Consider the following 10,676-nt stretch of genomic DNA (forward strand, 5'->3'; position numbering starts at 1 on the left):
ACCTCCCTGCCCCCTCCCACGCCGTCCCATCTCTCTAGGTTGTCACGGAGCACCAGATTGCATTCCTTGTGTCATACAGCAAATTCCCACTTTCTTTCTATTTTAGGTATGGCAATGTAGGTTTCCATGTTCCTCTCTCAATTCATCCCATCCTCTCTTTTCCCCACTGTGACAAGTCTGTTCTCTATGTCTGCATCTCTCTTGCTACCTTGCAACTAGGTTCATCAATGTCATTTTTCTAGATTCCATATATATGCAGCAATATATGATATTTGTTTTTATCTGTCAGACTTGCTTCACTCTGTATAACAGGCTCTAGGCTCATCCACCTCATAGGATTGACTTAAATTTGTTCCTTTTAATGTTGAGTAATATTTCATTGTATACATGTACCTCAACTTCCTTATCCATTCATCTATGTTGCTTCCATGTCTGACTATTTTCAATATTGCTGTGATGCATATTGGGGTACATGTACCTTTTCAGTTATGGTTTCCTCAGAGTATGTGCCCAGTAGTGGGATTGCTGGGTCATTTGGTAGTTTTATTCCCTAGTTTCTTACGGAATCTCGATACTGTTCTCCATAATGACTGTATCAGGTTACTTTCCCACCAACAGTGCAAGAAGGTTCCCTTTTCCCTTTTCTCTTTGAAGGCTGAGCTCTGAAGAATTGATGCTTTTGAACTGTGGTGTTGGAGAAGACTCTTGAGAGTCCCGTGGACTGCAAGGAGATCCAACCACTCAAACCCAAAAGAAATCAACCCTGAATATTCACTGGAAGGACTGATGCTGAAGCTGAAACTCCAATACTTTGGCCACCTGAGGCAAAGAGCCAACTCAATGGGAAAGACCCTGATGCTGGGAAAGATTGAAGGCAGGAGGAGAAGGGGGCAACAGAAGATGAGATAGCATCTTGGATAGCATCACCTATTCAATGGACATGAGTTTCTGTAAACTGCAGACAATAGTGAAGGACTGAGAAGCCTGGCCTGCGGCAGTCCACTGAGTTGCAAAGTGTGGGACATCGCTTAATGACTGAACCACAACAATGTCAAAGAGTGTTCTTTCTATGTTTTCATCTAAGAGTTTTAGGGTTTATGGTCTTACATTTAGATCTTTAATCCATTTTGAGTTTATGGTGTTATCTTTGTGTATCAGCTTCCTTGGTAGCTCAGATGGTAAAGTGTCTGCCTGCAATGTGGGACACCCAGGTTCAATCCCTGGGTTGGAAAAGGTAATGGCAACCCACTCCGGTACTCTTGCCTGGAAAATTCCCTGGATGGAGGAGCCTGGTAGGCTACAGTCCATGGGGTAGCAAAGAGAGGGACATGACTGAGCGACTTCACTTTCACTTTTCACTTTCATTCATTGGAAAACAAATGGCAACCCACTCAGTTTTCTTGCCTGGAGAATCCCAGCGATGGGGGAGCCTGGTGGGCTGCCGTCTATGGGGTCGCAGAAATCGGACATGACGCGAGTTCACTTTCTATGGTGTTAAGGAGTTTTCTAATTTCATTCTTTTACGTATAGCTGGTCAGTTTTCCCAGCACCACTTACTGAAGTGTCTATCTTTTCTCCTATGTATAATCTTGCCTGGTTTGTCAAACATAAGATGTCCATAGGTGCATGGCTTTATCTGGGCTTTCTATCTTGTTCCTTTGGTCTATATTTCCAGTTTGTACCAGTACCATACTGGCTTGATGACTGTAGATTTGCAATACTACACATTTTTAAATTAATCTTAGTTATTAACATTTTAAATCAATTTCTCAAGTCCAGACAATCCACCAACAATTAATCAAGTCCGGATTTGTAGCGTTGTCCAACAATTGTCCCTCATAAGCTTGAAAGAACACACAACTTGCTGTGCCAGCAGACTGTAAATTCCCAAAAGAATGAGGAAGAGGAACAGGAAGAAGAGACAAAGAAGATAGAGGAGTGGGAAGAGCAGACAACTTAAGATGCCAAAGCAAAAATCTAATACAGGAAAGATATAGGCTAAATATGCTGCAAACTATAAGATTATCACAACTGTAATGAGAAAAGTACTGCTTCTTTAAGTGGCATAGGGGCCAAGGCATTAAATTCATAGATTAAAAAGTAACCACACTGACAAAGTATGCTCATGGGCTGAGCAGTTCTGATGCACTCACAGTAACATCTGATCCTCATTGTGCTTTCTGTGTGCTGACCGACTTCTAAATGCTTTATATATACATATAAATGTAAGGTTCACAACTAACCTATAAAATGAGTACTATTATTATTCCCACTTTTAAAGTGAAGAAAATGAGAACTTAAAATGAGACACAGAGATCTTAAGCAATTACCCAAGATAATTACCAGTTGTTACTTAGAGGAACCATGAAGTGAACTCAGGAAGGCTGGCTATAGGATCTGTGATCTCAGAAACATGATTGTGGTCACTTCTAGTGGAGAAAGTATGAGATGCAATTTATTTAGGAAACATGGGTCTTTTGAAGGGTTGGTAATGTTTTTTTCTTATCTTCGTGTTTCTTGACAATAAAGAGATCAATCTATAATTACCCATTCATATAGCAAAGGTTTATGAACTTTCTGATTATGTTGATCATGTTCTCCTAAAATCATACAAAATTTTATTTTTTGTTTTCTTTTTTCTTGTTTTTCTTCAAGACAAAATTGGGGAGGGAATCATGTCAATAATATTAGGCCAGAGCTCTGTTCAAGAGTACAAAGTCAACCCTCCTAAAAATAAAATCACTTCTTCTTAGTGTTGGAAGCACAACAACAGTAAAATTCTTTGCGCATTTTTTACCTATAAGGTGATAGAAATTAATGGAGTCAACTTCCCTCTAATATGAGAACATGTTTAATAATAGACCTGCTTTTCATATAGTCACTCTCATGAAATACATTATTTTTGCCAAAGAATTAATCTATTCCTCAGCCCTTTTAACCATTAAGAAAAAAAGTCTTCAAAAGATCAAATGTACTTTCAGTTAAAAGAAAACAGATGTAATAGTAGAGAATTACATTGAAAGTTGAGACTCTGAACTTCAGTATAGTATGACTAGAAAACTGTGAATGAATTATTAAAATCTTTGATACATCTTTCAGATCCAATGCCTTCAACCCCGTTTGGAGACATTGTCTCTCTGATGACTGTTCTCCCTGCAGTTACTCTGCCCTGCCTCAGCACTCACCATCTCCTCTCACAGGTACATGTACCCCAGATACTCAAGGCTCACTCATCTCTTCACTCAAGTCTTTGCCCTAAAAGCCACTTTGGAAGAGCTTTTCTACACAGTTGTCTCTAACATTCCCCCTGCATCACTATAATTTGCCTTGTATGTGCACGTGTGTGTGTGTGCAAAATCCCTGCAAAAGTTTTGATGGAAAAAGGACTTTGGGCAGCATCCTCATGTCCCTAGCACATAAGAGACTGCTTGGCATGTGTTAATAATGGGGAAACATTTGTGAATAAATTAATTTCTATGAGTACATGGAATTGAATAGATTCTTGCCTACGGGTTTTACAAATAAGGGACCTGAGACTGAGAGAATTCAATTCTTTTCAGGGTCTTCAAGATAGAAAGATAAAAACAAGTCAGAAACCAATGAAGGAATTCTTTGATGGATCCAGTGCAAAAGACATATTTCAGACAAAGCTGAACTCAATGATGGAAAAGTCTAATTCTGATAATCCAAAGGGAAGGAAAAGGAATGCTCAGAAGAATACATGTAGCTGACAGAAGAGAGGAAATACACTATATGCAAAAAAAAAAAAAGAAAGAAAAATACATAATGGGCTATGAATATGTTTTATTGGAGAACCAAAGGAATAGACCCACTAGTTGCTCATGGGGTAGATATCACAACAGGGATTACAGATGGACACATGGCACAGAGAGTACAATCGATGATCCTGCTGCTCTTCTTCCAACAACGTGGTGTCAGCTTCAGGCAGCAAGCCTTTCCTCTGTCTGCTGTCGGTTGAGGAGGGAGATTAAGGAAGATGCAGTCTGTCCCCATGGCCAAAGGGAGGAAATGGAAGAGCCAGGATCTTGTTCCTTGGTCCAGATGAAATCTGGTGCTATTACTTCCACTTGGGTGGACACTTCTGCTCACATGGTGGGCATGGTGGTCCTGGAGGGCATTTCTTCTGGCTCAGTGGAGGTGGGCATGGATGAGGTGGGCAAGGCTCATGGCACTTGGGTGGGCACACTTTTGGAGGTGGATGGCAGGGCTCCTTGCACTGATGGTGATGCTGATGCTGATGCTGATGCGGATGGGGATGCGGATGCTGGTGGTGAGACATCCTTCCTGGGTCTCAAGGAATCTGAAATACAAACAGACAACTTTCTTAATACCTATGAGTCTGATTGATAGAACATTTAGCTGTGCCAACAACCCTCCCATCACTAAGGACTCTTCTGGATTCCTAATGCAGACTTTATGCTTTTTCAGAGCTACTTCACCCTTCATTTTTAGTATCTCTTGCCCTCAGATCTTAGTCTTTTCTGATTAACCTTTGCTTCTACCACTTTCTCAAACAAAATTACCTACAAGGTGTTGTATGAATACAAACATACTCTGAAGTATAAGCTGGATAATAAACGTGTAGCCAATCCCCAAACAAATCTCTACTTATTTCTCCCATGAGGTCTTGGTTGCTGGCCAAGCTGATCTGACTGTGGGCTTCTGAGGAGAATTGGATGCTGAGAAGTGTGCATTTGGAACTAATGTGTGCTGTGCTGTAGCACAGTATCTTACTGTCTCTCAGGTTAAGACTGTGCCTCTGACTCCATTATCTCCTCACATTTAAGATTGCATCATGACCAAATATCAAAAATTTACCCCTAAATCTTCATTATCTTCTTTTTCCCATACAGAGCTCTAATTGCTTCAATTAACGCCACTTCTACCCCTGGATTAATCCCAACACCCAAGTTCCATAAAGATCTCTTAAGAGTTGTACTCACCAGAGGCTCCAAAGAAGACCTATGACCGTCACGACAATGACAGCACTGTGATGGAGATTCTTTTTATAAGGACCAGGCAGCTCCACCCAGGGGGGATACCCCAGGACTGGCATGATGCACTTGTTTCCCACCCCAAATTCCACGTGCTTGCAATCTCAAAAATCAATGCCCCAGTCATACTGATATCACACAGTTCCCTTGTCCGTGGACTTGCTCACCCTTCAGTGAGGAATTACAGAGTGATTCATTTAGACTTTGTCTCATACTTCCTCTCCCTGTGTCATGCGCCATAGGAAATATGAGGAATGCTTGAGAATGGTGCTATTCTTCCATAGTTAGAAATGTTGTTCCCCCTCTTGCCAGCTCCCCAAGCATTGGTACATAAAACTTACTACCCCATTCCATTTCTTGTGTCAGCACCCAGCTTTTTTTCCATTGATGACAGAGACCAGAGTTTCCTAACTGCACGTATTTTAACTCCTACCTCCAGCTTTTCTAAACTCGCCTTGTACCATATACTACTCTTGACATATAAGTGACTTAAACCTGGCCACAAAATGTACCTTGATTTTTAAGTGCAAGCAGTCTCATGTCAGATGTGCTTTCACATGGCTCCATACACGGACTTGAACAGGACAACGTGATCCCTCAGTTTCTTAGAACATAAATCACAAGCTCTGATCCCTTCTTGAAGCTCTACTTTTGCAGGTTTATGCACTGATCTGAACTCTGCAGACCCATGATCTGAGTCATTTATGGTCTACTAGAAACCCAAATTCCTCTCCTCTCATTATCTTCAAAATGAACTCAGTGTCTGGGCTATATGCATTTAGAAGCTTTCCCACTAATACTCCCTAAATATCTTGGACTTCTTTCCCCTACAGCAGTTAATTCAATTGACTCGATCAGGTCCTTTATTTTAAGTGACACTTAGTGTGTTTTCAGACATTCTTAGTACACTCAGGGGATGAACCTCCATGAATCGATTCAGCCATTCAATCCATGGGTATTTTTCCTTAAATGAATAAAATAGGGGTGACATAGAACCCACTGATAATTTATTAGTGTAATTTGTTGACCGACAGTAACACTTCAGCTCATAATATTTACTATGCCTTGCAGGGGAAAACTTGAGTACCTTGACTATCAGTTCAGTTCAGTTCAGTCCAGTCACTCAGTCATGTCTGACGCTTTGCAACCCCATGAAACTGCAGTACCCCAGACTTCCCTGTCCATCACCACCTCCCAGAACTTGCTCATACTCATGTCCATCGAGTTGGTAATGCCATCCAAATATCTCATCTTCTATCATTCCCTTTCCTCCTGCTTCAATCTTTCCCGGCATCAGATCTTTTTCAATAAGTCACTTCTTCACATTAAGTGGCCAAATTATGGGCGCTTCAGCCTCAGCATCAGTCCTGCCTCTTGAGAATCCTGTATGCAGGTCAGGAAGCAAGTTAGAACGGCACATGGAACAACAGACTGGTTCCAAATAGGAAAAGGAGTTCGTCAAGGCTGTATATTGTCACCCTGCTCATTGAACTTTTATGCAGAATACATCATGAGAAATGCTGGGCTGGAAGAAGCACAAGCTGCAATCAAGATTGTCAGGAGAAATATCAATAACCTCATTTATGCAGATGACACTACCCTTATGGCGGAAAGTAAAGAGGAACTAAAAAGCCCCTTGATGAACATGAAAGAGGAGAGTGAAAAAGTTGGCTTAAAGCTCAACATTTAGAAAACTAAGATCATGGCATCTGGTCCCATCACTTCATGGGAAATAGATGGGGAAACAGTGGAAACAGTGTCAGACTTCACTTTTTTGGGCTCCAAAATCACTGTAGATGGTGACTGCAGCCATGGAATTAAAAGACACTTACTCCTTGGAAGGAAAGTTATGACCAACCTAGACAGCATATTCAAAAGCAGAGACATTACTTTGCCAACAAAGGTCCATCTAGTCAAGGCTATGGTTTTTCGAGTAGTCATGCATGGATGTGAGAGTTGGACTGTGAAGAAAGCTGAGTGCTGAAGAATTGATGCTTTTGAACTGTGGCATTGGAGAAGACTCTTGAGAGCCCCTTGGACTGCAAGGAGATCCAACCAGTCCATCCTAAAGGAGATCAATCCTAGGTGTTCATTAGAAGGACTGATGCTGAAGCTGAAACTCCAGTACTTTGGCCACCTCATGCGAAGAGTTGACTCATTGGAGAAGACTCTGATGCTGGGAGGGATTGGCGGCAGGAGGCAAAGGGGACAACGGAGGATGAGATGTCTGGATGGCATCACCCACTCAATGCACATGAGTTTGGGTGAACTCTGGGTGTTGGTGATGGACAGGGAGGCCTGGCGTGCTGCAATTCATGGGGTAGCAAAGAGTCATACACGACTGAGTGACTGAACTGAACTGAATGGAAAAACTTCTAAGTGGAACAGTCCAGATATTGAGACAATTTTGAAGATAAAGAGATGAGAAGAATTAGGGTTTCGAGCAGACCGAGAAGCAGCAGACCAACAAGCAACAGTAAGAACCGGACATGGAAAAATGAACTGGTTCAAAATAGGGAAAGGAGTAAGTAAAGGCAGTATATTGTCGCCCCGCTTATTTAACTTATATGCAGAGTACATGATGCAAAATTCTGGGCTGGATGAAGCACAAATTGGAATCAAGATTGCTGGAGAAATATCAATAACCTCAAGTATGAAGATGACGCCACCCTTAGGACAGAAAGCAAAGATGAACTAAAGATCCGCTTGATGAAAGTGAAAGAGGAGAGTGAAAAAGTTGGCTTCAAACTCCACATTCAAAAACCTAAGATCATAGCATTCGATCCCATCACTTCATGGGAAATAGATGGGGGAAAAAAGAACACAGTGAAAGACTTTATTTTGTTGAGATCCAAAATCACTGAGGACTGAGACTGCATTCATGAAATTAAAAGATGCTTGCTCATGGGAAGAAAACTATACCAAACCTAGACAGTGTATCAAAAAGCAGAGACATCACTTTGCTGACAAAGGTCCTTATACTCAAAGTTATGGTTTTTCCAGTGGTCATGTATGGATATCAGAGTTGGACCAAAAAGAAGGCTGAGCACTGAAGAACTGAGGCTTTTGAACTGTGGTGCTGGAGAAGACACATGAGAGCCCCTTGGACACCAAGGAGAGCAAACCAGTCAATCCTAAAGAAAATCAATTCTGAATATTCATTGGAAGGACTGATATTGAAGCTGAAGCTCCAATATTTTGGCCTCCTGATGTGAAGAGCCAACTCCTTGGAAAAGACGTTGATGTTGGGAAATATTGAAGGCAGGAGGAGAAGGGGACGACAGAGGATGAAGTGGTTGGATGAAAACGTCCAACCATCACTGAGTCAATGGACATGAGTTTGAGCAAACTCTGGGAGATACTGAAGGACAAGGAAGTCTGGCGTGCTGCGGTCCATGGGGTCGCAAAGAGATGGACCCGAATGAGCAACTGCACAGCATCAAACAATATGAGACTACAAATGACTCATGGTCAAGGGGCAGCAAAAGTAGAGTTTCATGGAGTGGCCCCAGTCTATGAGTTTATGGCTGAGAAACCTGAGGGATCATGTTGTCCTGTTCAAGTCCATTATGGAGCCATGTGAAAACACAGCTGAAATGAGACTGTTAGTACTGGAAAATCATGATAGACTTTGTGGCCATGGTTAAGTCTTTTAATTGTCAAGAAAAGCCCAGAGATCAGTAGAATGTGGTATAAGGGGAATTTAGAAAAACTGTGGGTGGGGGTTAAGATATGTGCATTTAGTAAACCCTAGTCATGACCATTGAGGGAGACAAAGCTGGGTGCTGAAGCTGAAATGGAATGGGGTAGTAAGTTTTCCATACCAGATGTGTAGGGAGCTGGGGAATGTGGTAAGCACAATCTTAACCATGGAGGAGCAGTACCATTGTCAAAAAATTCCTCATATTTTCTAACTGATGCATTTCCTAACTGGTGCATGATACTGGCTGGGGCTTTGAGACAATGTATTGAGTGACTCACTCTGCACTGCCTCAGTGAAGCGTGAGGAAGTCCATGGCAATGGAGGTTTGTGATATCAGCGTGAGTGCGACAATTTGTTTTTGAGATTGCAAGCACATGGTATTTGGGTGGGAAACAAGTGCATCATGCCAGATCTGGGATATTCCCTCTGGGTGGAGCTGCCTGGTCCTTATAAAAGGAGTCTCTACCACCATACTGCTATCTTCGTGTAACTCACTCATAGGTCTTCTTTGGAGCCTCTGGTGAGTACAATTTTAGATGTTTTTAGCACTCATGTGGTAGGGTATAATCTTAGGGTAGAAGTGTTTGCATTTGAACAAATTAGTGCTCTCTATGGGAATAAGAAGATAATGAGAATTTAGGGGTAGTTTTCAGTACTTCTTCTTGACATCTTTATGCTCTTAAATGTGTCGAGAAAAATGGAGTCAGCGGCACAATCTTAACCTAGGGAGAGTCAGGGAGATGAGATGCCGTGTCTCAGTGCACCCTGCATTCATTGCAAATGAAGTCTTCTCAGCCTGCAGTTCCACTGAGTGCTGCATGTGGGCCTTTGCGTTTCTCCTTGGAAGCCAACAGTCAAGTCAGTTAGACCATCAACCAGAACCTCAAGGGAGAAATTAGTAGAGATGTGTTTTGAAAGAGGCTACAAGTTTCACATCCTGATTATTATTCTTCAGAGTGTGCTTGTATTCACACAGCACTTGTGTAAGTAATTTTTTCTTTGGAAAGCGGTAGAAGAGGGCTCCCTATTAATGAAGAATAGGACTTTCTGTTAAGAACAATGCTGTCTGTTTGTATTTCAGATTCCTTGAGACCCAGGAAGGATGTCTCACCATCCGCATCCGCATCCGCATCCGCATCAGCATCACCATCAGTGCAAGGAGCCCTGCCATCCACCTCCAATAGTGTGCCCACCCAAGTGCCAAGAGCCTTGCCCACCCCATCCATGCCCACCTCCACTGGGCCAGAAGAAATGCCCTCCTGTGCCACCATGCCCACCATGTGAGCACAAGTGTCCACCCAAGTGGAAGTAACAGCACCAGATTTCATCTGGACCAAGAAACAAGGTCCAGGCTCTTCCACTGTCCTCCCATCCGCCACGGTGACAGATTCCATCTTCCTTAATCTCCCTCCTCAACTGACAGCAGACAGAGAAAAGGCTTGCTTCCTGAAGTTGACACCACATTGTTGGAAGAAGAGCAGCAGGGTTATCGCTTGTACTCTCTGTGCCATGTGCCTGTCTGTATCCTCATTGTGATCTCTACCCCATGAGCAATTGGTGGGTCTATTCTTTTGCTTCTCCAATAAAGCATATTCATAGCCCATTATGTATTTCTTTCTTTCTTTTTGCATATAGTGTATTTCATCTCTTCTGTCAACTACAAGTATTGTTCTGAGTGTTCCTCTTCAGTCCCTTTGGTTTATCAGAATTAGACTTTCCATCATTGAGTTCAGCTTTTTCTGAAATATATCTTTTGGACTGGATCCATCAAAGAATTCCTTCATTGGCTTCTGATTTGTTTCTATCTTTTTCTACCTTGAAGACCCTGAAAAGAATTGAATCCTCTCAGTCTCAGGTTCCTTAATTGTAAAACCAGTAAGCAAGAATCTATTCAACTCTGTGTACTCATACAAATTAATTTATTCACAAGTGTTTCCCAATTATTAACACATGCCAGG

General features: G+C 42.0%; 2 long non-coding RNA genes across 2 annotated transcripts; one reads left to right on the forward strand and one right to left on the reverse strand.

Annotated features, from left to right (window-relative positions):
• Window positions 1-3,784: 3,784 nt before the first annotated feature.
• LOC147376537 (uncharacterized) lies at window positions 3,785-5,341 on the reverse strand. Its single transcript, XR_015161033.1, has 2 exons — window positions 4,965-5,341; window positions 3,785-4,321 (listed from the first exon to the last, which is right to left on the reverse strand). It is a non-coding gene; the product is annotated as an uncharacterized LOC147376537 (long non-coding RNA).
• Window positions 5,342-9,026: 3,685 nt separating this feature from the next.
• On the forward strand, window positions 9,027-10,324 carry LOC147376538 (uncharacterized). The gene is made up of 2 exons (XR_015161032.1): window positions 9,027-9,238; window positions 9,800-10,324. It is a non-coding gene; the product is annotated as an uncharacterized LOC147376538 (long non-coding RNA).
• The last annotated feature ends 352 nt before the right edge of the window (window positions 10,325-10,676 follow it).

This window comes from Bos grunniens, chromosome 3, assembly GCF_055505025.1.
Source record: "Bos grunniens cultivar Pamir isolate PY7600 chromosome 3, Bosgru_T2T1.0, whole genome shotgun sequence".
Classification (NCBI taxonomy): domain Eukaryota; kingdom Metazoa; phylum Chordata; class Mammalia; order Artiodactyla; family Bovidae; genus Bos; species Bos grunniens.